The 23908-nt window shown below is 37.1% G+C and overlaps 1 protein-coding gene and 1 long non-coding RNA gene across 2 annotated transcripts in view; both read left to right on the forward strand.

Moving 5' to 3' along the window:
• PTTG1IP2 (PTTG1IP family member 2) overlaps window positions 1–5389 on the forward strand; it is a 28348-nt gene extending 22959 nt beyond the window's left edge. The window contains exon 7 of the mRNA XM_073898784.1: window positions 5303–5389. The gene's annotated coding sequence lies outside the window, so the exon portion shown is untranslated. The remainder of the gene's footprint in view (window positions 1–5302) is intronic.
• Window positions 5390–23228: 17839 nt separating this feature from the next.
• LOC141373783 (uncharacterized) overlaps window positions 23229–23908 on the forward strand; it is a 30802-nt gene continuing 30122 nt past the window's right edge. Inside the window, exon 1 of the long non-coding RNA XR_012380108.1 lies at window positions 23229–23412. This is a non-coding gene — a long non-coding RNA (uncharacterized lncRNA). The remainder of the gene's footprint in view (window positions 23413–23908) is intronic.

Consider the following 23908-nt stretch of genomic DNA (forward strand, 5'->3'; position numbering starts at 1 on the left):
ATTTATAGGATTACGTAAGATTGTGTAGTCAATATGTAAAGAAAAAAGTTGACAGAATATAATGCAGGAGTAACATTTTTTCTATAAATGTATACAGTGATGGTTCTAGCAAAAGGATATCTAAATGAAATAAAACCACATAAATGAAACCCTGTGACTAATAAAATAATTATTATTATTATAATTGGAAAGGCAGTAGTATTTTTTTTTTCTTAAGGGACTCCTCCTAAAATATGACAAGTGCTTTTTTTTGGTTGGGGGGGGCAGGGGAGTTAAGCAGTCAGGTTTAAAAGTTGCATCTGGAATTTATTAGCTGTGAGATCTAAGGTAAATAGCTTAACATCTCTGAGCTTTGATTTCTTGATGCATAATAATAATCATTTTGCAAAGAAGCTTAGGAATAATGTAGGAAAAGCTCCTGGAATATAATATATAATCAACAAATGCTAGCTCTTGAGCAGGGGAGAGAGCCAGACAACATACTACTATCAAGTAGAAAGAGTCCAATCCCCAAACCAGCAAGCTCCTGGGTTCTATTCTCTGCCCAACACCTGTTAGCTAGTTAATACTGAGCAAATTATTTAAATAGTAAGTCTTCCTGTCTAAAAGGGAAATAATAAAACTATGAAAGTTGTGTGAGAAGTAACTTAAATACTGTATGTAAAGCACTTTTTTATAGTACCTGGCACCTAGTAAGTACTCAATAAAGGGTTCTATTATTGCATATTATAAGCCTATAACGTCACTATAGTTCTGTAGGCACTTGGGAACATGTAAAGGAAACTTAGAGGGTAACTTGAGACACTTTAAAATCTTTTAAGGAAGATAAGACCTTGAGATAAGTATAAGTTTCCATAGTATAAAATATAGTAGGTTCCATAATGGGGGTCCATAGGTACCTGAGAGATGAGTTAAAGTCTAGAGAACCTGTGTTTGCAGGATCAAGTAGTACTACATGGTGGCCATTGTCGCATCTCAGCTGAGTTTGAGGGTGGGCAGCATATCTACAGGCAGAGACTGGAGCTTGTTAGGGGGAGAATGTTTGGAAGAGGGAGCAGAATGTGCAATAATGGTCACGAAAGTGAAAAAGGACAGATTATATGTGAGTTTTGGTGAGAAGGAGGAAGTTTTTATGTTGAATTTGTGGTAATAGCAAGTTACTAATGCATGTAGACATTCCAGAGTTGAGAGCATGGTTGCAGAGAGCATCTGCCTGGCTCAGTCAGAGGAGCCCTCGACTCTCGATCTTAGGGTCGTGAGTTCGAGCCCCACGTTGGGTGTGGAGATTACTTAAATAAATAAAACTTAAAAAAAAAAAAGGACAGAGAGTTGGGAGCATGGGTGTGGCATGGAGGAAATTTGAGCTGGAGACCTAAAAGAGGAAACAGTGTATATGTAGCCACGGGTGTGGGTGAAAATACTGTGGTGTGTGTCAAGAGAGAACAGAAGGGCAAGGATGGCTCCTTCAGGACAGCCTTAATCTAGGATGTGGCAAGAAGATGGAGGAGCAACTCACACAGTGAGCGAACCAGGAGGTAGTAATGCTAAGGTGTAGGATAAGGGCAGTCAGAAGCACCACATACATGCCACAGGCAAGAGGTCTCCATACACATAGTCTGTTTTGTAAACTCCAGTCATGTTTTTATACTATTAAGATGTTTCAGGATACTGAATAGCACTTTGCTAAGTACTAGGCTCTATGGTAGCTGAAAATAGGTTATAGCTTTCTAAAGTGCCTTAAATTTCAGGATACATTTTCTGTCCTATGGGAAGGGCCATGCACAATAAATGGTTTATCTGACAGGATACAGGTTGCCTGGAGCATCATGTAGAATCTGAGTAATGCGCAGGCTCAGTGGGAAAGAACACTGAGATCTATTAGCAATATCTCCACTCTGAAAGGGGTAGGGAATACTGTTTCTAAGTTGGTCTTCTCTTGATTAGATGCTTTCTAAGGTATTGTGAAAACTCTAAATTTCTATGGTTTTCAGAACCCCATTTATCATACGCATCAACTAAAAAAAATTAAAAAGGCAAATGACTCTTCATGATTTTGTAGCCCAGCTTTCCAGTGCTAGGACTTGTAAAATGAAGCTGGATTTTGGGCTTTCTAGAGTGAATAAATGAAATGAAAAAAAAATTATGTGTATTCAGCAGAATACAGGAGAATGACTGCACACCTTCAACTCAGCTTTTAACTACTTAATGCAAGTGTGAAGTGCGTATGTGTGCCTGTGTATGTCTGTGTGTTTTTAGTTGTTTGGGACTTTAGATAAATGTTCTAATGGGAGTATGGTGGGACTATGTAAAGGGAATTGAAAGTAATTGCTTTTTACTGTAAGATGAAGAAAGGTTATTTAAATTTCTCTAGTCAAGGACTTTGATTATAGAAAACCACAGGCAGGGAACATAAAGAGCAAATGCTGAGTTGAATTATTCACTGAGGGGAATTTATGGTAACCACATTAATAAAGTTTTAGATGATACTCTCCATTGTTCTATGTGAATAACTGATGTAGAGAAACTTCTATTTTATAAGTACTCCTTATCAAAGAAATTTGCTGTCTTTTTTAATGACTCACTAGGTTAATTTTATTTTTAATAACCCCAATACAGAATAGATTGATTCATTTTATTTTTTCTTAATTAAAACATTTTTAAAAAATTTTTTTAAAGATTTCATTTATTTATTTGAGAGAGAGAGCGCAAGTGAGAGAGCACAAGCCGGAGGAGCAGCAGAGGAGAGGGAGAAGCAGAGTCCCCACTGAGCAGGTGTGGGCCTTGATCCAAGGTCACGACCTGAGCCTAAGGCAGCCGCCCAACCAACTGAGCCACCCAGGCACCCCTAAAATATTTTTTACTGAAGTATAGTTGACAAGCAATGTGCTATTAGTTTTAGGTGTACCACACAGTGATTTGACGACTCTATCTATACATTATGCTGTGCTCACCAAAAGGGTAGCCTCCATCTGTCATCATACAAGGCTATTATGGGACCATTGACTCTATTCCCTTTGCTGTGCCTTTCATCCCTAAAATTTACTGTTCTCAGTCTTGAAAAGGTTGTACATAAACACTCTTGGAAAATACCATTATAATTTAAATACCTACTAGAATTAATTTTAAAATGATTTGTTTGCGGAATTCTAGTGCTCTATAGCCTCTTGTATTTCTTCTAACGTATTTACTGTGTTGTAAGACTATACCAATCATTTCATCTCTGTGTCAGAATATAAACCCCTTGAAGGCAAGGGCGCTATTTTATCACCAAACCATTGATGTCACTTGTGTGTAGTGCCCAGCTGCTCTCTAGTCCTCTCTGACTTTTCCTTGTGTCCACTGCTATTTTCAACCCCTCTGACAAAAGTGTAAGACATGGTGCCTGCCCTCAAAAAACTTAAAATCCAGTTGCTGAGAGAATAACCACCAGAAATAGATAATGAAGTGGGGAGATAACCAAAAACTTAGAGAATAGGTCCGAAGTAATTATCATCTTAAAATCTTAATTATATTTTCATTCCTTTTTGGACAACAGATAAATTCTCAGTGATAAGGCAAGGGCTTTCCCTATTTGGGCTCAAGGGATGGGACAACATGTAAAAACTCTACTATCTCTATCTCCTGTGCACGCTGAGTATCTCTTTGCCTTGTATCTTTGTTCTATTTTCTTTCTGATAAGGGCCTCTGGCACCAGTTCCTGGTACTCATTTGTCAAAACTCTAACTTTTTTTCAAATGTCACCTTAATGTCACCTTCAACCAAATTTTCCCACACTCCCTTCAGCAAATGTTGCCTTTCCCCTCTGAATCCCTTTCCCTTTACCCCCACTCATGCTCACATGCACATTCTCTCTCTCTCTCAAATAAATAAAATCTTAAAAAAAAGAGAAATGAATAAATTCTGAGGATCTAATATATGGCATGGTGATTATAGCTAATAATACTGTATTATATACTTGAAAGTTGCTAAGAGAGTAGAACTAAAATGTTCTCACACAAAAAAGAAATGCTAATTATGTGAGCTGATGGAGGTGTTAGCTAAGGCTCTGGTGGTAATCATTTTGCAATATATGAGTATCAAATCAACACACTGCACACCTTAAATTTACACAGCGTTGTATGTCTATTATATCTCAGTAAAACTGGGAAAAGAAAGAAAGACAATGATCCCAGCGTAGATACAAAAAAAGTGAGGAGCAAAGGAATATAATTCTGGGAAGAAAAGATGGGACTGAAATTTGAGGGAGGGGGGCGAGGTGGGGAACCTGCTTGAGATAAATAGGAAGGACCTCCTTGAGAGAGGTCTTTAATCAAAGACCAAAATATGATAGGGAGTTAGCCAGGAGCAAGGTAGGGGGAAGGAACATTACCAGGTGGAGACTGGGATGAGACAGAGATTGGCATTTTGGAGAAACTGAAGTTCAGCATGGATGGAGTGAGCAAGGATCGGATAGTGTGGGCATTTATAGGCCATTAGAAGGAGTTTGGGTTGCGCTAGACTTGACTGAGAGGGTGTGATTCTCAGCTGGGTTTAATAAGCCTATGTTAATGTAGGGGAGTAGGTATTTGAGATGGAAGAGCAAAGTCACGGGATTGTGACGAAGAATGGTGTCAGGGAAGGCAAGAAATAATCTGAAGAGGAGCTGATTGGTGCATATGAGAAGCTTCTCTTTGGGAGGGCATCATGCTATATATATATATACACACACATATATATACGTGTATATATATATGTATATATATATATACACGTATATATATGTGTATATATATACACGTAATATATATATACATATATATACGTGTATATAAATAACACAGCAACGGCCTCACAGTAACCAACTTTGACGGGCTCTTTCTCGGAGCAGACAAAAAGTCAAGCTGACGTGGTGACCTTTTGGAAGAGATGGTTTCTTTTCTGAGAAGAACCTTTTCGGGGAATATTTGTGCTGAGTGAGCTTTCTGACCCTCGGGCAGGGTGCATAAATGCTCTCCTTCACGAACATTCAACTCTTTTCCTTTCATGTCCGCAGAAGGAAATAAATCATTTATGTTAGTTTTGGTAACTGAAGGCTCTTCAGTTCCAATTTACCCCCGTGTGTGTGACTAACTTGAGTTGATAGTCATTATTAGCCATGCACAGCTTTTCAGTGGATGGACCATGAGTTGGAAAGTATTACACTTCTGTGAAAATTGGTGTAAAGGCCTTGAATTTAAGCTTTCTAGTCTAAACATGAAACCTGAGAATTTACAATTTACATTGTATTACATTTTCAATAATGACTGTGTCATTTTTCTTTCAGGCTTCCTTCAGGATTTTAATCATCCTTACAGTCTCTTTGAAAATGATTGAACTTTCAAATTCCCTTAAGTTAAAATTTTAAATTATATTGAACGTTTTTGTAGAGTATTTCATTACTTTTACATTATGACTTGTTCAGTAATTTGAGATCATAAGGGTTGAAAAAGCTCTTGAGACAAGATTTTATGGTTAATTTAAAAACTTTTTAAAAACTTCTGAATCATCTCCTTCCTAACTAGTTTTACAATCTTAATGTTCTTTTCTTGGAACATAAAGTGGTATAAATAAAGAATGTTCAAACTTCCAACATGTAAATTTAAATATGGCATAGGGATTGGAGGCTACACCCAAGATTACGTATGACGTTGTTGTTTTCTAATCAGTGTTACCAGACAATAAGCACTTGAATTCTAATTTTGTTTATATTTATTATTACCAAAAAAACCCTGCTCCACTATTCAAAATCTTCCCTGGAATAGCAAATCTGAGGTAATGATTGATATCATTAGTATCTGTATTGATGACACTTTGGGTGGATTAATGACAACATATTTTTAATGCTGTAGATACTTTAAAATAAAAAAGGTGAAGACTCTTAACAATTTAAGGAAAATACTAGAGGATTTTTTTAATAGAGCAAAATTATGCCAGACTACCAATACCAGGTAGTTTCTTCATTAAAATTCAGTAATGTTTTGATACGTTAATTATTAAGTGTGTTTCACCAACTTTTTTTTAACTTCTGCCTTTTAGGCAAAATTTGGAAGATGAAGCATAAACTTATATTTGATATTGTTGCTATTTGCCGTACTTTGATATAAAACTAATGGGCTTTAGTTAAATTTGATAGGGGAGGGAGGATCATCTGATATCAAAAATTGTGAAGAAAATGATCCATTGTCATAATGAGGATGAATAAAGCTTGATTCTATATATTTAGACTCCCCCCCCCCCCGCCAAGATATCAAGACTGGAATTACTAGAGCTAGGAGAAACCAAATTTGTCTAAGTTGAGGTGGCCATAACATCCAGCAAGACAGATCTTGCGCTGGATCAAAGATTGATTTATTTGTTTGGCAGAAAATTTGACTTTGGTTGAAGAACTGAAGCAGCAATATAGAAATAAGTAATTTGTCTTGTTCCACCCAAACCCAAGAACTTCCTCTGTCTTTTCCCCCATGAAGTGATAGACTATCTAGTAAATTGAGGCTCTCTCCTGTCTGCCTCAGGTAATGTCTTTCCCCTTCAGCTCAGTTCCTGGACTTTGTCCTTATTTTATTTTCTCCTCAGCTTTATTGAGGCATAATTGACAGGTAAAATCATATATATTTAAAGTGACAATTTGACATACATATACATTGTAAAATGATTACCACAATTAGTTTAGTTAATACATCCATCACCTCACATAATTACCTTTGTGTGTGTGATAAGAATGTTTAAGACTACTCTCATAGCAAAGTTCAAGTGTGAGATACAATATTATTAACTATCCTTACCATGCTGTACATCACATCTCCAGAATTTATTCATCCTATGACTACAAGCTTGCACCATTTGACCATTTTCTCCCCAATTCCCCCACCTGCTAGCCTGGTAACCACCACTCTATTCTCTGTTTCTGTGCACTTGGCCTTTTTTTTTTTTTTCCAGAGCCCACTTGTAAGTGAGGTAATATAGAGTTGGTACTTCTCTGGCAGGTTAATTTCACTTAGCATAGTATCTTCCATGTTCACCCATGTAGTTGCAAATAGCAAGATTTTCTTCTTTCTTATGGCTGAATGATACTCCACTGTTACATACACACACACAAACACACACACCCCTTAGGGTGAATACTGAACCTCACTGTGAAAAGCATACATAGTCCTATAGAACTCTCAGTTTGCCTTTATGGGTTTTTTTGGTAATATGTTTTTCAGTAGCTTTCTCGGGGCTTATATATGCAATGCGAACCCAATCAGCCTCATTCTTCAGTTGTAAACGCAGTGCTGGTACTAAGGTAGCAGACAGATAGGGCCCAGGAAATGCAAGTTTTATTAAACTTGTTACAGACTGAAGCTTTATTCTCATAATTCTAGGTAAAGGTGTAGAAAAATTTTGAAGAATAACCAGGAGTACTTGTTCTCCCGTTTATAAGATTACCATTTCCCAGGTTTAAATATATCTTTTTTATTAGGAAGATTCATATCTCAAAAGCATACTAACTTTCAGAATGTTAAAAATATATCCATTTTGTGTTAATTCTCTACATATGGCTGTTTTCACAAACTTTTCAAAATCTCATTAATTGATGTCTTTGGGAGAGTTTCATCTTTTTCTCCTTTCACCATAACAAATTTCAATTTCATTTCTCACTTCAAAAACAATTCAGTATGGACTGCTATTTTCTATAGAATGTCATGTTATCTCCAACAAATTGTGAAAAAAAATCATCCTTTAATCATACAACCTGAGTATGGCTCTTGATTTATAACCACCTGAAAAAAGACTTCTATAAATAAACACCAAAGGAAATAAAAAATATTAAGTCATGCTTTATTTATTTTATTGTAATTGTAGTAGAATTTTCAATTAATCTCTTCATTAATGGCCCTAATTAATTCATTCTAAAATCTACTATAATTCTACATTTTAAAAAATTATTTACTGACTTTTTTCAATTTTTTTCTTACTTTATATGATCAGATTGAATAATTATCAATGTATCATAAAATACTATATTTAAAGAATTAGTGATTTTGTATTTGTTTGGTGTTAAATGAGATTATGAATAACCTTGTTCTCTTGTGTTCTGTTTGACTTTTTTCTTTCATCACCTATTAGGGAATCTAAAAAAGTAAAGTGCTACTCAGCTGCTGTCTTTGAAGAATAACTATTTGAGATGAGAGTAAGTTGATAGTGTAGTAATAAGGTCTGGTGATAGGTTTCCCAGGAGAGATCTTATGCAAAAATGATAGAGGGCTGCCCATCATTGAACACAGAGTGCTGACATTCTTGACTTTAGTAGAGAAGCATTTATCTCTGGCACCTGCCCCAGTATATGAGTAGCTGTCATGTACTCCAACAAAAGAGAGGAAAAAGTGTCACTATGATTTAAGAAATATACCTTGGCATAAGAAAAAGCAAAATATTTTGAGCACTTAGAGCACTTTTTTTTTGCTCTATTACGCCTGGTTTCTAACAGTGAATTATTTAAGTTATATGTAATAGTATTAGAATTTTCCTATTGAGTTCATCGGTATGACTTCATCATTGTAGAAAGCTCTTTGAATTATTGAAAAGACCCTGTGTGTGTGCTATAGGAGTAAAAGATTTTTGCATTTGTGATTACTGAATTTTCAACAGTACATAACAAATGAAACACCTAGATAAAATGTAAATGCGGTCTTTACAAGTATATCAATAAGACATAAAATTTAAAGTTGATAAAGTTCAAACTTATCCCAAACACTTCACTTATTAAAACAAACAAGCAAAATCATGGAATAAAATGCATATTGAAATTGATTATTGAAAAAACGAAGGGTTCTTAAAGGTTTTTAGATTCCTGACAGGTTGGCTATGGAACCAGAACCTTTAAATATGTTCAAAATATTGAAGTGCTGATGCTTTTTTTTTTTATGGCATTTTTATTCCTATTACTGCTTTCTTGGGTAAAATTATGAAGGAAGTCTGTCAGATCTCTTTTACATTTATATTTTCTCAGCAGGTATGCCCTCCCATGGCATTTTACATGCTGGCTTTTCTGCTGCTACTGGCTTTCAATTCTAACTCTTCTTTTAAAAATATGTAAGAGATTTTAAGTTTATATACATACATGTGCATGCATAGTGTGTATCCATATATAAAGCATAACAAAAATTTAATTTGATCTTTTTTTTACTCATTTTTTTGAAACAGATTTTTTTTTTAAAGATTTTATTTATTTATTTGACAGAGAGAGAGTTAGTGAGCAGGGGGAGTGGAAGAGGGAGAAATAGGCTTCCCGCAGAGCAGGGAACCTGATGCAGGACTCGATCCCAGGGATCATGACCTGAGCTGAAGGCAGACGCTTAACGGCTGAGCCACCCAGGCTCCCCTTTTTTTACTCATTTTTTAACAAACACTAAAATTAAGTACCAAAATTAATTTTCTCCCATAAGAGTATGCACCATCAGAAATTATTCACTTATTTCCAGTGCTGCTGATATTACTTAAAATGTCTTTGGACCTCTTCCTTTGAAATGTCCTTTAAAACCTGCAAAACATTTAAAATACGTCTTTAGTAGTGGCAGGTCATCATTCTTTGAGGATGGCTGAGAATGGGAACAAAGAATTTGTTTTTGAAAGGCAGAAAGGCATTCAGAGCCATATGTGATGAACAGGTAACAGATTGTTGCAGATAACCCATTTTTGGTCAAAGTCAGGTTTAGACTATAATGTGCACAAGAAAGGAAAAAAATGAAAAAGCAGGAAGGAAAACGGTGGCGGGGGGCGGACCAACTATGATAGCCATTTGTAAAGAAAAATCCAAAATGGTTGCAGCAGTTGAAAAAAGCTTTGCGTTTTTCATGGTGACTGCTTTGAAAGAATGCAATCATTTGGAAATACTGGCAGCCCACGAAGTTCTGAGGTTTTAAATGATTTTCATTTATAATTCTGAGCTCATTATATCCACATTGGGATTTAAAGTGAACAGCATATAAATTAAAACGGACTCTGATTAATTCTTCCTAAGGCTCTTTATTCTAGGCCAAAAACCTTACTCCCTTACTCTCCCTTTTGTACCATCCTCTGTGATTCTTACTGAGGAGACATCTTCTTGGCTTTGTGGAGTTTCAGAAACCTCTAGATTTGCATAGGTAGTGCTGAGTCGAGATGGCTCTAGGAAATGTCAGCTTTGGACAAAAGGAATGAAGCAAATTTTAGAAAAGAGGGAAAGGCTCCTAGATTCAGAGAGAGTCTCCATTCTAACCAGAACTTGGGGTGGTTTTCAACTTAGGAAGCTACAATCTGGGGAGGGATCAAAAAAGATCAATTTAGGGGCACCTGGGTGGCTCGGTCTGTTAAGCCTCCGACTCTTGGTTTCCGCTCAGGTCATGATCTCAGGGTCATGAGATTGCGCCGCCTTTGGACTCCCTCCTCAACGTGGAGTCTGCTTGAGATTCTCTCCCTCTCCCTCCTCCTCTGCCCCACCCCCAGTGTGTGTGCACGTGCTCTCTCTCTCTCAAGATAAATAAAATAAAATCTTAAAAAAAAAGATCAACTTAATACCAGTTGCCAACTGAAATTTCATACTAATTGTCCAAACTTCTTTGTCTTACGTCGTGAGATTGATGTTATGCTTGGAAGAAGAGACCAAGGTTTAGACTTGGAGACCTAGTCTGACCCTAAATTACTTGAGATCTTGACAGACTTTTTCAAGAAAAGGATGGTTTTTCTCATTTTCTAATGAATCCTTTGAGACAGACAGGTAAGAGTGCCCCAATTGTATAGATAAGGAAAACTTGAAAAACGAGCTCGACACAGTAGAATATATTGCCCAAGATCATTTGGCTTTAAGAAGTGGAGCTAAGCTTGAAAAGACACAGCCTTTGTCTCATAGGAAGCTGCTTCTCTGGGGCACCTGGGTGGTTAGTCGGTTGAGTGTCAGACTCTTAATTTTGGCTCAGGTCATGATCTCCGGGTTGTGAGATCCAGCTCCTTGGGCTCTGCACTCAACAGGGAGTCTGCTTGAGATTCCCCTCCCTCTCCCTTTGCCCCTTCTCCCTCTCTCTCTCTCTTTCAAAAATAAATAAATAAATCATTAAAAAAAAGAAAACTGCTTCTCTCTGAGGTTATAGCTAAAAAATTTCCTTTAAGTTTGTCTAAAATCACACAAGAAAGAGGTTATTGTGTTAGAAAAATACTTCCTGTCAATGAAACTGAACAATTCTGGAGGAAATGCTTTCTCAACTGTGTACCAGTAAACCAGAAAAATCCATGCTTGGTTATAAAATTAAGGATAGGTTTACTTTTTATTACCCTTTAATTTGGTTTAAACACTTCCAGTGACTTCCAGCTCAAATGTTTTCTTTGTTCATCATTGTGAAATTCCCAAAGCACATATGATTAACATATTAAGGGCAGTCTTCTAGTCATCTGAAAATCAAATTCCATGAGGACTCAGGTTCTGTATTTAGGAATGAATTTATGTTGAGTTTTTAATTCTAACAACATTTGAGACCCTACTGTACAAAGCATTATAGGTTGTTCAGAATAATTTCAATAACAACACTGCATATAAGAATATTACATAATGCCCTGGATATCATACACTGTAGATACAGATTCTAACTAAAAGGATATTTTCATATCCTCTTGCATAAACTTACTGTTGTAGATGGAGGTTATTTCATTTGAAAAGATAATTGCAACCAAAAAAAAAAAATTGAGTGTTATAAACATCTGCAATTGCGAGTATGATTTTTTTTTTTTTTTTTGGTACGGAAAGAGGGCAGAAGAACAAAACATCCATGTTTCAAAATGCTTAATCAAATGTCTCTCATTCTCTCCAGTTGTCTCCTCAAAGATGCCTGGCAAAGTTTCTCCAAAAGAGCCCTCATCATTCTACAATCTTGCACATTTGATTTGTACTAAGGGAAAAAGAAAGGCTAGATTGCTTCAGGAGAAAGAACCACTTACAGTGTTCTATGGCATTGAGCCACATTAAGTACAATGTTAGGAGATGATTACAGTATTCTATTTAGTATATACTTTTTGAAGTGTTATGTAGTATATGTCATTTGATATATACATATTTATATATAAATGTATATAATATGTGTGTATATATATATATACATTTTAAACATAACATTTTGCTAACTTTTATAAAAATACTGACCCTCAGATCCCTTAATCAAGAGCATAATTTTGCCATAGTTCTCCTTTGCGAGAAAATGAATCAATTTAATTATTATTATTAACTTACGCAATAACAAGGGTAAAATTTTGTGTAACTTTATGATAACAAAGCATTGTCAGAATCTTATAACCCAACCAGAGGCTTTTTTCTTCTTTCCCCATATTCCTCTCCCTTTACCTCTTCATTTTTTTTTGTTTTTCCCTCAGTTTTATTGAGATGTAATTGACATATGACCTTGTGTTACATTTAGTATTAGTATACAACATAATGATTTGATATATGTACATATTGCAAAACAGTTGCCACAATAAATTCAGTTAACATCCATCACCTCACATAGTTACAATTTTTTTCTTGTGATGAAAACTTTTAAGGTCTACTCTCTTAGCAACTTTCAAATATGGAGTATAGTATCGTTAACTACAGTCACTGTGCTTTATATTACATCTCCAGAACTTACTTATTTTATAACTGCAAGTTTCTACCTTTTGACTACCTCCACCTATTTTACCCACTTTCCACTTCCTGATTCTGGGAACCACCAATCTGTTCTCTGTACCTGTGAGTTCAGTTTTTTAGATTCTTCATATAAGTGAGATCATACAGAATTTGTGGTTCTCAGTCTGACTTCACTTAACATAATGCTCTTAAGGTCCATCCATGTAGTTGCAAGTGGCAGGATTTCCTTCTCTTTTATGGTTGGATAGTGCTGCATTGTTTATATATACACATATATACACACACACTGCATTTTCTTTATCTATTCATCTGTCACTTAGGTTGCTTCCATGTCTTGGCTGTTGTAAATAATGCTGCAATGAACACAGGGGTGCAGATATCTCTTTGACAGAGTGACTTCATTTTCTTTGAAGAAATACCCAGAAGTGGAATTGTTGGATCATATGATAGTTCTGTTTTTAATTTTTTGAGGAACCTTCGTACTGTTTTCCATAGCAGCTGCACATTTACTTTCCTAGTAACAGTGCATAAGGGTTCCCCTTCTCTCCACACCCTTGTTATCTCCTATCTTTTGGATAATAGCCATGTTACAGGCGAGAGGTGGTGGTTCACTGTGGTTTTGATTTGTGTATCCCTGGTAATTTGTAATTTGAACACCTTTGCATTTACCTGTTGGCCTTTTGTATGTCTTCTTTGGGAAAAAGTGTATTGAGTTCCTCAGCTCATTTATTATTGGATTGCTCATCTTTTGCTATTGAGTTGTATGAGTTCTTTATATATTTTAAATATTAACCCCTTATTGGATATATGATTTGCAATTATGTTATCCCATTCTGCAGGACCCTGGGATCATGTCCTGAACCAAAGGCAGATACTTAACCAACTGAGTTACCCAGGCGCCCCCTTCTTTCCTCCTTTTTGCCTGATTGCTCTGCCTAGGACTTCTAATAATATGGTGAATAAAAGTGGCAAAAGTGGACATCCTTGTGTTGTTCCCGATCTTAGAGGACAAGCTTTCAGCTTACCATTGTTGAACATGGTGTTAGCTGAGAGCTTGACATGAATGGCCATTATTATATTGAGGTACATTCCTTCTATACCTAGTTTTCTGAAAGAGTTTTTTTTTTATCATGAATGGATATTAAATTTTGTCAAATGCTTTTTTTGCATCTATTGACATGATCATATGATTTTTATCCTTCATGTTGTTAATGTTTATATCATGTACATTGTGATCAAGTGGGACTTATTCCAGGGATGCAAGGATGTTTCAATATCTGCAAACAAGTCTTTCATTTATGTTTGTTTAAGTCACCATATGTCCCAATTTTTCCAGGACCATCCTACTGTATACCTGTTGTCTTGGGGTAATTAAAAATAGAACCCCCTCAAATAAGCACACGAAAACATGTTCACCATTGTTAGTCATTAGGAGTATGCAAATCAAAGCCAAAATGAGATATCACTACACACTCACTCAATGGCTCAAATTATAAATAATCACTGACCACCAATGGTTGCTGAAGATGAAGATGTGGAGAAACTATACTTTCTTTTTTAAGATTTTATTTATTTATTTGACAGAGAGAGACACAGCGAGAGAGGGAACACAAGCAGGGGGAGTGGGAGAGGGAGAAGCAGGCTTCCCACTGAGCAGGGAGCCCGATGTGGGGCTCGATCCCAGGACCCTGGGATCATGACCGAAGGTAGACGCTTAATGACTGAGCCACCCAGGTGCCCCGAAACTATACTTTTAATACATTGCTGTAAAGAATGTAAACTGGTGCAACCACTTTGGAAAATTATTTGGTAATTTCTTAAAAACTTAAATACACCTACCATACCACCCAGCCATTTTATGCCTAGATGTTTACATGTGGAAAATGAATACATATGTCCATACCAAGACTTTTACATGAATGTTCATAGCACCTTTGTAATAACTCTAAACTGGAAACCCAAATGTTCATCAATAGGAGAATGGACAAACAAATTATGGTATAGCCGTATAGTGGAACACTACTCAGAAACAAATAGGAAAAAACTATTGAAACAACATATAAGAATCTCTATGTGAAAGACATCAAACAAAAGAGGACCTAGTATATGATTCTGTTTATATAAAATTCTAAAAAAGCAAACTTGTGACCAAAATGAGGTCAGTGGTTTCCTGGGAATAGAAAAGGGGGATGAAAGGAGAGATTACAAGGTGACACAGGGAAACTTTTTGGGACGGTGAATATGTTTATCATCTTGACTGTGGCAAGAGTTTCACAACTATATGCCAAAACTTACCAAAGTGTGCATTTAAATGGGTGAAGTTTATTATATATCAATTATACCTCAATTATACATTTTTTAAAATGCCACCTTTCACTCTCAAAGGTATTTCAGCTCGAATGTGGGTATTATTCTTTCTTAGTCTGGGTGCTGATTTCATAGATTTTTAAGTAGCATATTGTGATTTATTCAGTTTGTGAAAATCTACTTAAAATATGTGTACTTTTCTGTATATATATATATATATATATATATATATACATATATATATATTATACTTCAATCAAAATATCCCCCCCCAAAAAGAGCCTGAAAGATTCCCTGAGGGAAATATGCAGGAAGTATTCCAGTTGGAAAGTAAATTAAAGGATGGCCCTATCCTTTGTATTTTTATTTTTTTAATGCTAGAGAAAAGAAAACTAAGACTTACAAACAACTTGCAAAAACCCACAAAAATAGTAAATATTTCCATGGAGACTTCAGCTAGTTTTTTCTTTCCTGAAAAATCTATGTGCTTTCCTATGCTTTTCAGGCTAGTGAAAGAACTGGTCTCTCTTCAATGAAGGATTATTATGTTAAAAAATAATCATCTTATTTATGATCATCCCTTACATATTTATGTCATAATTCATGATCATTCACAATAGATTTGTTCAGAGCCGAAGAATAACATTCATTTCAATACTCCAGCAAGTTTTGGGACACAAAGCAACTGATTCTTGTCAATTAGTTCAGTGGTACCAATATGGTCTTTGGGACGAGAAGCTGTATTAGAAAAGGATTTTAAGAAAACAAAAGACCTAATCTCAGGAAACAAACTGAGAGCTGCTGGAGTGGAGGGGAGTGGGAAAGATGAAGTAGCTGGGTGATGGACATTGGGGAGGGTATGTGCTATGGTGAGTGCTGTGAATTGTGTAAGACTGTTGAATCACAGACCTGTACCCCTGAAACAAATAATACATTATATGTCAATTAAAAAAAAAAAAAAGACCTCCCATTAGTGGAGAATATAATACTGAAGATAGAGTGAAATGACCAGTAGAAGATAGTAATATACTTATCAGCATTTTGAGATAGTGAACACTTAAGAAGAAAAAAAATCCATGCATTGATATGGATTTTTATGTATTGTGGTGCCAGCAACTCAGTGGAAATCTTTTCTCTGTGGAAGATATTTTTTTATTACCAGGGTAAAAAGAAGCAAATCTTTGATATTAAGTAGCAATTTAGTTTAGAAATTGATTAATATTATAAAATAATAAACTGCCTTTTAAGTAATATGGCATAGCATTTTAATAAATATACTCCTTAAAGATTAAGTTATATTAATATGATGCTTTGCATACAGTAGGCCATCAAAGTGGCATAGACTAATTTTGATTCATAGCCGGTTTAGGGGAAGCAGAGAGGGAAAACGTAGTAAGGTGGATAGGGAAGAAGGAAAAAATAGGCATAGTAGAGCAAGAGACAGCAGAGAAATATTCTGATGGTTTCTAAAATAAATCATTTTTAGTGATCTTCAGCTGTTACTTGAGGCTCTGAGCTACTTATAGAGTGTAGAAGATTCTATGGGTTGCCTATTCAATATCTACTTTCTTATATGCATATGTTAAAATGACCCTGATTTTGTTCAAATAGCTTGCCATGTGGCCATCTACTCAGAGAGTCTGGTCCCATTCCCAGCCCCAGAGGGTAAATCCTAATTGGTCTAGGGCATTCTCATTTTCCTTGCCAGTAATTGTTTTAGAAAGGACACATGACCCAATTCTGACCAATCACAAATGAGAAATCTGCTGGAAGTTTCTAGGAAAGGATTTCTCACTCTTAGATAAGACACAAAAAAGACACCTTCCTCTTCTTAATTTGGGCAATATTTTATCTAAATGTGACTCCCAGAGCTGCTGCTTCCATGACTTTCCTATCATGAGACAAACAAGTCTGGAAAAAGTTGATACCTAGAGAAGAGCAAAACTGAAAATTGGAAAGAACCTAAGCCCTTGATGATGTGATTGAGACACTAAATTATCCAGCCCTGGGGTTACTAATCACCAGCCAAATGATCTCGAAGATTGATCTGGGCCTCAGTTTCCTCAACTATAAAATGAGGAAGGTGAATTTTTGACTTGATCCAACTGGGACCTTCAGCTCCATTATCATCCCATGGTTCTCAAAATCCATAAACCTGAAATGGTTTATGGAAGTTACTGTGAAGTGGTTTAGTGAAGTTACTGCACTCTTCTTGCTGGTGAAAATATATAACCCAGGGAGTGCAAACATCAGGAAACTCTAACATGATTTTTTCAGGGTCATTTCTAGGAACACGAGTTTTAAAAGTTGCCTAGGGCCAAGCTATTAAAAGATTTATAGGCATTTATAAATCTTTATAAAAGATTTCCAGGCATTCCAAATATCAAAAGCTGATAACATGCTAACAACATGCTCAGTGTTATCATAATGGAAGAAATAATTGCTAAAAATCTGAAAGAAGTGCTGAGAAGCAGAACCTAGGCTGGAACTCCCAACATTCCTGTTATTATATCGATCACAATATAAAAAAAGAGATGGGCTAAGCCAGGCAATCTCACCTCACCCATTTTTCTTTGGGTCATTAGACATTCATATTAAGGTATTTTGTAACATGGTGACTTTCACGCTACTCTGACTTTACAATTTTGAAATTTCAGCTTAAATGAGATGAAATGGAATTGTCTTTTGCACCAGGAGGTCACGAGGACTGTTCTATCTCTTCTGCTTTCTGTGGTGTTGCTGCTACCATCTTTTAACTAATATCCAATGTTTCAAAGCCATTTTCTCTTTCTCTCTCTCTTTTTTTTTAAAGATTTTATTTACTTATTTGACAGAGAGAGACAGCGAGAGAGGGAACACAAGCAGGGGGAGTGGGAGAGGGAGAAGCAGGCTTCTCGCGGAGCAGGGAGCCCGATGCGGGGCTCGATCCCAGGACCCTGGGATCATGACCTGAGCCGAAGGCAGACGCTTAACGACTGAGCCACCCAGGTGCCCCTAACGCCATTTTCTCTTGATATGGGTGTGTTCATGTTTCAGAATTGCCTGACCTTTCAAGAATTTACTGTTTATTTTCAAGGCTAAAAGAAAAAAGGATTTTACATCAAATGAGGTTTTAAGCTAAATGAAATGCAAGGCCTATCCCATTCTTGAGAATCCCTGAGAAGTAAACATTTTCCCCAATGGAACTTTTTCTATTTTCAAAAGCAACTGTCAGTGTTTCCAAGTTATTGATAGAAATGGAAGTTTTTAAGTCTTAATCCATCTAAAGCCTGCCTTATGTGTAGGCCAAGAAGTGATTTTCAGGTGTCTTGGGATGTTCCTATTAGTCCAGCATCTGTGCTTGAAATGCCTGCATAAGGCAGTTAACCTCCATCTGGGATAGGCTTCTCCTCTTCCTAGAAAAGATGGAAAAGAGGGCTCTTGAAATATTTTTCCAGGCTCAAATTTCTATGAATAATTATCATATGAATTAGGAAATTACTAAAGGCTATTTTACTTTCTTCCATATAAATCGAATATTTATACCTGTAATGTATAAGGTACTATGTTTTTATTTTATGCAAAAGTTAAAGTGTTAGGACCAGACAATTAAGCCAATAGAAATGTAAACATCACCTTAGAAACCCTGGACAGAGAAAGCAAGTGATAGAGCGAGTGGTGGGAAGGGGTAGGTAGAAAATCCTGCAATTTGTGGCTTAAATTAAATTGTATCTTAGTTCCCCATCTATATAATGATAGTACATTGAATGCTTTTGACTATTAATAAAAGCTACCTGTTTATAAAGGACTTAAAATGTTATGAATTATTGCAGAGCAAATATAAGCTTGACTTGGGAATCTTAAAACTAATGATAGGGCGCCTGGGTGGCTCAGTTGGTTAAGCGACTGCCTTCGGCTCAGGTCATGATCCTGGAGTCCCAGGATCGAGTCCCACATCCGGCTCCCTGCTCAGCAGGGAGTCTGCTTCTCCCTCTGACCCTCTTCCCTCTCATGCTCTCTATCTCTCATTCTCTCTCTCAAATAAATAAATAAAATCTTAAAAAAAAATTAAAACTAATGATATTCTCACCAAATGCTTTTTTTAAAAAGTGCTCAAACTGTCTTTTGGTCATAATGGTTCTAACATTGCAAATATCACTGTCAAAACCCCAGGTTTTCTCTGACCAGAGTCTTCTTTGGGAGTAATGTTAGGGAAAGCCAGCCCATGTTCATTGCCCTGCCTCATTTCCTCTCCTTTGTCTTTTCCAAGGATGCCCTCTATTCCAAGGATGCCCTCTATTCCTAATTCCACCCATAATTCTGTTTAGTCATAAATTCCGCAGACTATCTGCAAGCTTTTCAGAGTTAGCTCATCATACCAGACCTGAATCTCTGAGCTGTTCACTCAAACATCTGTTTTCAACAAGCTTGGAGTCTCTGCTGTGCCTTGGATTCCTTTCTCCTCTCTCCCTTCTCCTGGTGGGCTTGTCCATGAATACAGCACCTGCCTCAGTCACCTTGTTTACTTTCTCACCTTCCTTAGCTAAGAGTAATGCCTCTCTTCCTAGGATCAACCAGGTCCTGCCAGGCCATCCTACAAAACAAGTCATCGATATCTTAGAACTGAGCACCAGACAATACTTTCCAGTATTATGGCTGGCCTCCTGGCTTAAACACTATTCCTCCTCCTTTCAGAAGCAGTCCCAACTTTTGTTTGAGATCCACCTTTCCCCCATTTTAGTCAAATAGACAGGGTAGGCCTCTGTTCTAAGCCCTAGAGGATGAAGTTTGGGACCCAAGAGAGCCTATTCCCACAATGATCGATTCAGAGGTAGGAATGTGACCTAAAATGACCCAAGCAGAGAAAATGATAGGACTTCCCCTAGAAGTTGTAGGATAGTTGCTTTTTCTTCTTTGGTTAAATTTGAACCTGAAAGGTTATAACTGAAGCAAGTTTGACCTTAATATTTACAGGTCACAGAACAATTAAACAAATAGAGGTCTATGTTCTAAACGTAGAAACATATGCCTAAATATGTAAAAATTATAAAATCAAACACAATGTGAAATAACAAATTGTTGTTTTCTCCTATCTGGATGAATATATTTTCATAACGACCTGTAAGTTCAGGTTAAAATTCTCAGACCTGGATTTCTAATTTGGAACACGAAAAGGTCACACATAGTTTGGCTCATCTCTTCTCACTCCTGCCTCAATTCTTTACCACAAGAGGACTAATAAGCCATGTATGAATACTTCAGACTGTTCATTCGAACTCTATACACATCTTCTGGAAACAACTAACTCTTGGACCTAAAGGTAGGCAAATTGGCAATTTAGTTCACTCTTAGGTGGACAGACTCAAGGAAGAGGCCTACCTAGGGCTGAGAATTAGCTTGGAAATTTTTAGCAGAGAATTCTTGGGTCTGTGGTACCCAGAATATAATCTAGAGGGATATGAAAAGAGTCCGGGGGAGTACATGCCTTTGGCTCCAGAGCTCTTTGCACCATGGGGAGGGGACATGGCTGGAGGAGAGCCAGAGAAAAACTCTCTATAGTGCAAAGTCCAGGGGAGGGGATCCTTTTGCCTGGATCTAAGGGTAGCACTTAGGTTCAGGAAACCATCTCACAACCATGAGGGTAGAACCTGTCTTAGAATAAATCCAACATAACAAAGAAGAACAAGCCAAACCAAGAGATGGAGGTAACTGGGTTATGTTTATATCACATGAGACTCCATATAAGCCACACCTAAAGCCAACCTCATCCTGGGACTATCCATTTTATGAGCTGATTCATTTGTTTTTTTGCTTAAGCCAATTTGGGGTGAGATTTCTGTCACTTGCCAACTGAAAGAATTATGTCTGATATAGGCTTCTTAATGGTGTTGTGTGAATGACTCATGTCTGGGCTGTTCTGCTTCCTAAGACTGTGGGGTTAACCTTGATCTAACCAATCTCCTCAAATGAAAAAGTTCCCCTACCTCCTCCCATATACCCTGTTGGGGAGGGGGTTCCATGTCCAATGTCTTGACAATCTCTTCTTTGTCAGCCTCATTTGCCTAGGGACCAGCCTGCCTCATACCTACATTCTCCTAGTTTGTAAAGGGAAGCCGCTTTCAACTGCCAAACAATAATCCACTCATTAAAGTATTGCTAAATTTATAACACCCAACAGTTGAGCCAACTGAAAATAGGCCTTAATGTGATAAACCACAAAGAAAAGACTCAAACAACCTAATGAACACTGTAATCTTGAAAGCATCAATTCTTCAGTATCAGCATCCTCAGTAAGGACAGTCCAAACATGTAGAAAGGAAATAAATACTCCTATTTTGAAAACTGGTTCTTCTGTTTATTGACAGGTTGCATTCATAATTTAAGAAGATGTGTACTTTTGTACAAATTTTTGTTTCCTAGTTCCCATCTCCAATGGCCCATCTGATGTTAGCCCCAGTTAATAAAAGCTCAGCTCAGAATTCTGGCCCCCTAACAGAGACTCTAAACCCTAGAAATTAACTTCCTGAGGTCATATAGAACCCTACATGATAATGAATGAATGAATAAATGAATGAAAGAAAATACTTTATCAATTTCAATTGATATATCACTATTTTCCCCATGAAATCATGCCCCAGTGAAGTGTGTGATTTTTTTTTTAACCAAGAAAAGTATTGAAGATGGGGTCATACATGTGTATCTTTAAAAGTGAATATTACAACATGAAGTTTTCTGGACATTAAGCCAACTACAACAAATCCCTCGGTATCTAAGAAACAATGTCCCCTGCTCCCATAGATGGAAAGTATGTCTGCTCTATTCATACACATGCCTCATCACCACTGTATTCACCTTTGGCCACAGAGAGGAAGGGGATGGGAGCAGGAATAAAGTTGATAAGCAAAGAAACAAAGATGACAGACCAAGGTGAGAGACCACAAAGAGACTTGCATACACAAAGCAAGAGTGATGGCCAAGGATCTTGACAGCTTTCAGTTCCTGATTCTACTCTCATCCGAGGTCCACCTTCGATTCCTGCCTATTAGCTCTGAGAAATTCTCCATAGACTTCCAAGAAAAAAAATTTTTTTTCCTCTTTAGGCTAGGTCCAGTAGGTTTTTGCCAATTCAAATGGAAATTCTTAACAAACATATGGTTTATAAAAGTTTGTCTTCTAATTTGTGTACAATCATGGGTTTTCAGCTCATTAAACTTTAAAGAAAATCTCAAGAGTGACTTGTTTTGGTCTGAGCATATTCTGAAATTCTGCAATTATTGTCTAAACAAGAATTTGCTCTTGAACAGAAAGAACAAGAAAGTCCTATTTAAAGCAGTCCTTTTTACTGTGGATAATGTGAATAGTGTAATTTGCAATGTTCATGGAATTTTAAAGATCTTTCCCCTGAACTTCTGAACCATAATTAGATCTCTAATCAATTGCTAAAATCCATAGTGACTCAAATCATCAGGAAACTTGAAGATATTGACCTTCACTTCTTGGTTTTAATGGTCTCTATGTACTCTATATTTCAGTGATTCTAGCACACAATGACGTCCTTGAGTAAAAGAAAAGAACTGTTTTCTAGCTGCTCTTTTTTTTTTCTAACCTTGATTTATTCCCCATGCCTTCTTTTATTTAAAACAGAAAACAAAAACAAATGTCTATAAAAACCTCCTTATCATTTAAACATTTGTATTGGTTTGCTAGGGCTGCCATAACAAAGTACCACAGACTGGGGGGCTTCCACAAGAGGAATTTATCTTCTCACAGTTCTGGAAGCTGGAAGTCCAAGACTGAGGTGTCGGCAGGGTTGGTTTCCCCTGAGGCCTCTCTCTTTGGCTTGTAGATGGTTGTATTTCTCCCTGTGTCTCCACATGGTCTTTTCTCTGTGCCTGTGTCCAAATTTCCCTTTCTTATAAGGATACCCTTCGTATTGGATGAGGGCCAGCCTAATGACATTGTTTAACCTGAATCATCTCCTTAAACTACCCTATCTCCAAATACAGTCATGTTCTGAGGTACTTGAGGCTTAGGACTTCAACATCCTAATTTGGGGTGTGGGTGGGAGGACAGTGCAGCACATAGCAACACTTAATCAATATTTTTTGAGTCCCTCATATGAGCTATTTTAAAGATTGGGAACAGCTTTACCCTCGTAAAGGCTCCAATCTCAAGGGGTGTCTTTTCCTTAGAATGCTGTTTAAGCCTCTGTGATGTAGAATAGGTGGGAATTCCTCTCCCACGTTAGAGTTCCAAGGTGAGCAGCCCAGGCCCACTGGATGGCTGTGTGCTGTCCCAGCACTCGCTTTCTGTCTGGCACGGGTGGTTCCTCTGGTTCTCACCACCACCTCCACATCACAGCCAGCAGGAAGGAGGAAAGGGGAATGCATCCACCTTTTAAGAGATGACCTGGAAGTTGCTTCTAGTCAAAAGAGAGTCATAAATCCACTGGTGGCTTCAAGAAAGGCTAAGAAAATGTCCGTATCTAAGTAGTCATGGGCCTAGCTAGAACATGATTCTCTGCGGATAAAAGGGCAAATGGGTATTAGGGGACAATTAATGGGGACAGGGGCCAGAAACAGGCAATGACTTCATGTAATGGAGTAAGTGAGAAAGGGGCATTGGGTACAGAAGCAGCCAAGGCTGTCGTAAGAAGAGATGGAAAAAGACAGAGATGCACAGAAAGATAGAAACTAGAGACCAAAGACCAGAGAGGGGGCAATGAGAAGGAAGCTGCCTGGGTTTCCACAGCTTTTTAGATCCCGATTCTAACCCGTTGTGGGGTCCTCTCTTAGTCCTTATTTTTTAATTCTAAGTTGATTATAAATTCAAGTTTTAGTTTCTTTCCAGAGTGACCTTCCTATTTACAATGCCCATTTACCTGCCAGACAAGTGCTTGCTTTCAACCAACAATTCAGAAAACTATGTCTTAGTCCTCATTCTAACTGGAAAAAAACTGCCATAGTGACAAGT

This window comes from Callorhinus ursinus, unplaced genomic scaffold (assembly GCF_003265705.2).
Source record: "Callorhinus ursinus isolate GAN/ISIS: 27379988/994484 unplaced genomic scaffold, GSC_fseal_2.0 scaffold12, whole genome shotgun sequence".
In the NCBI taxonomy this organism is placed as follows: Eukaryota; Metazoa; Chordata; class Mammalia; order Carnivora; family Otariidae; genus Callorhinus; species Callorhinus ursinus.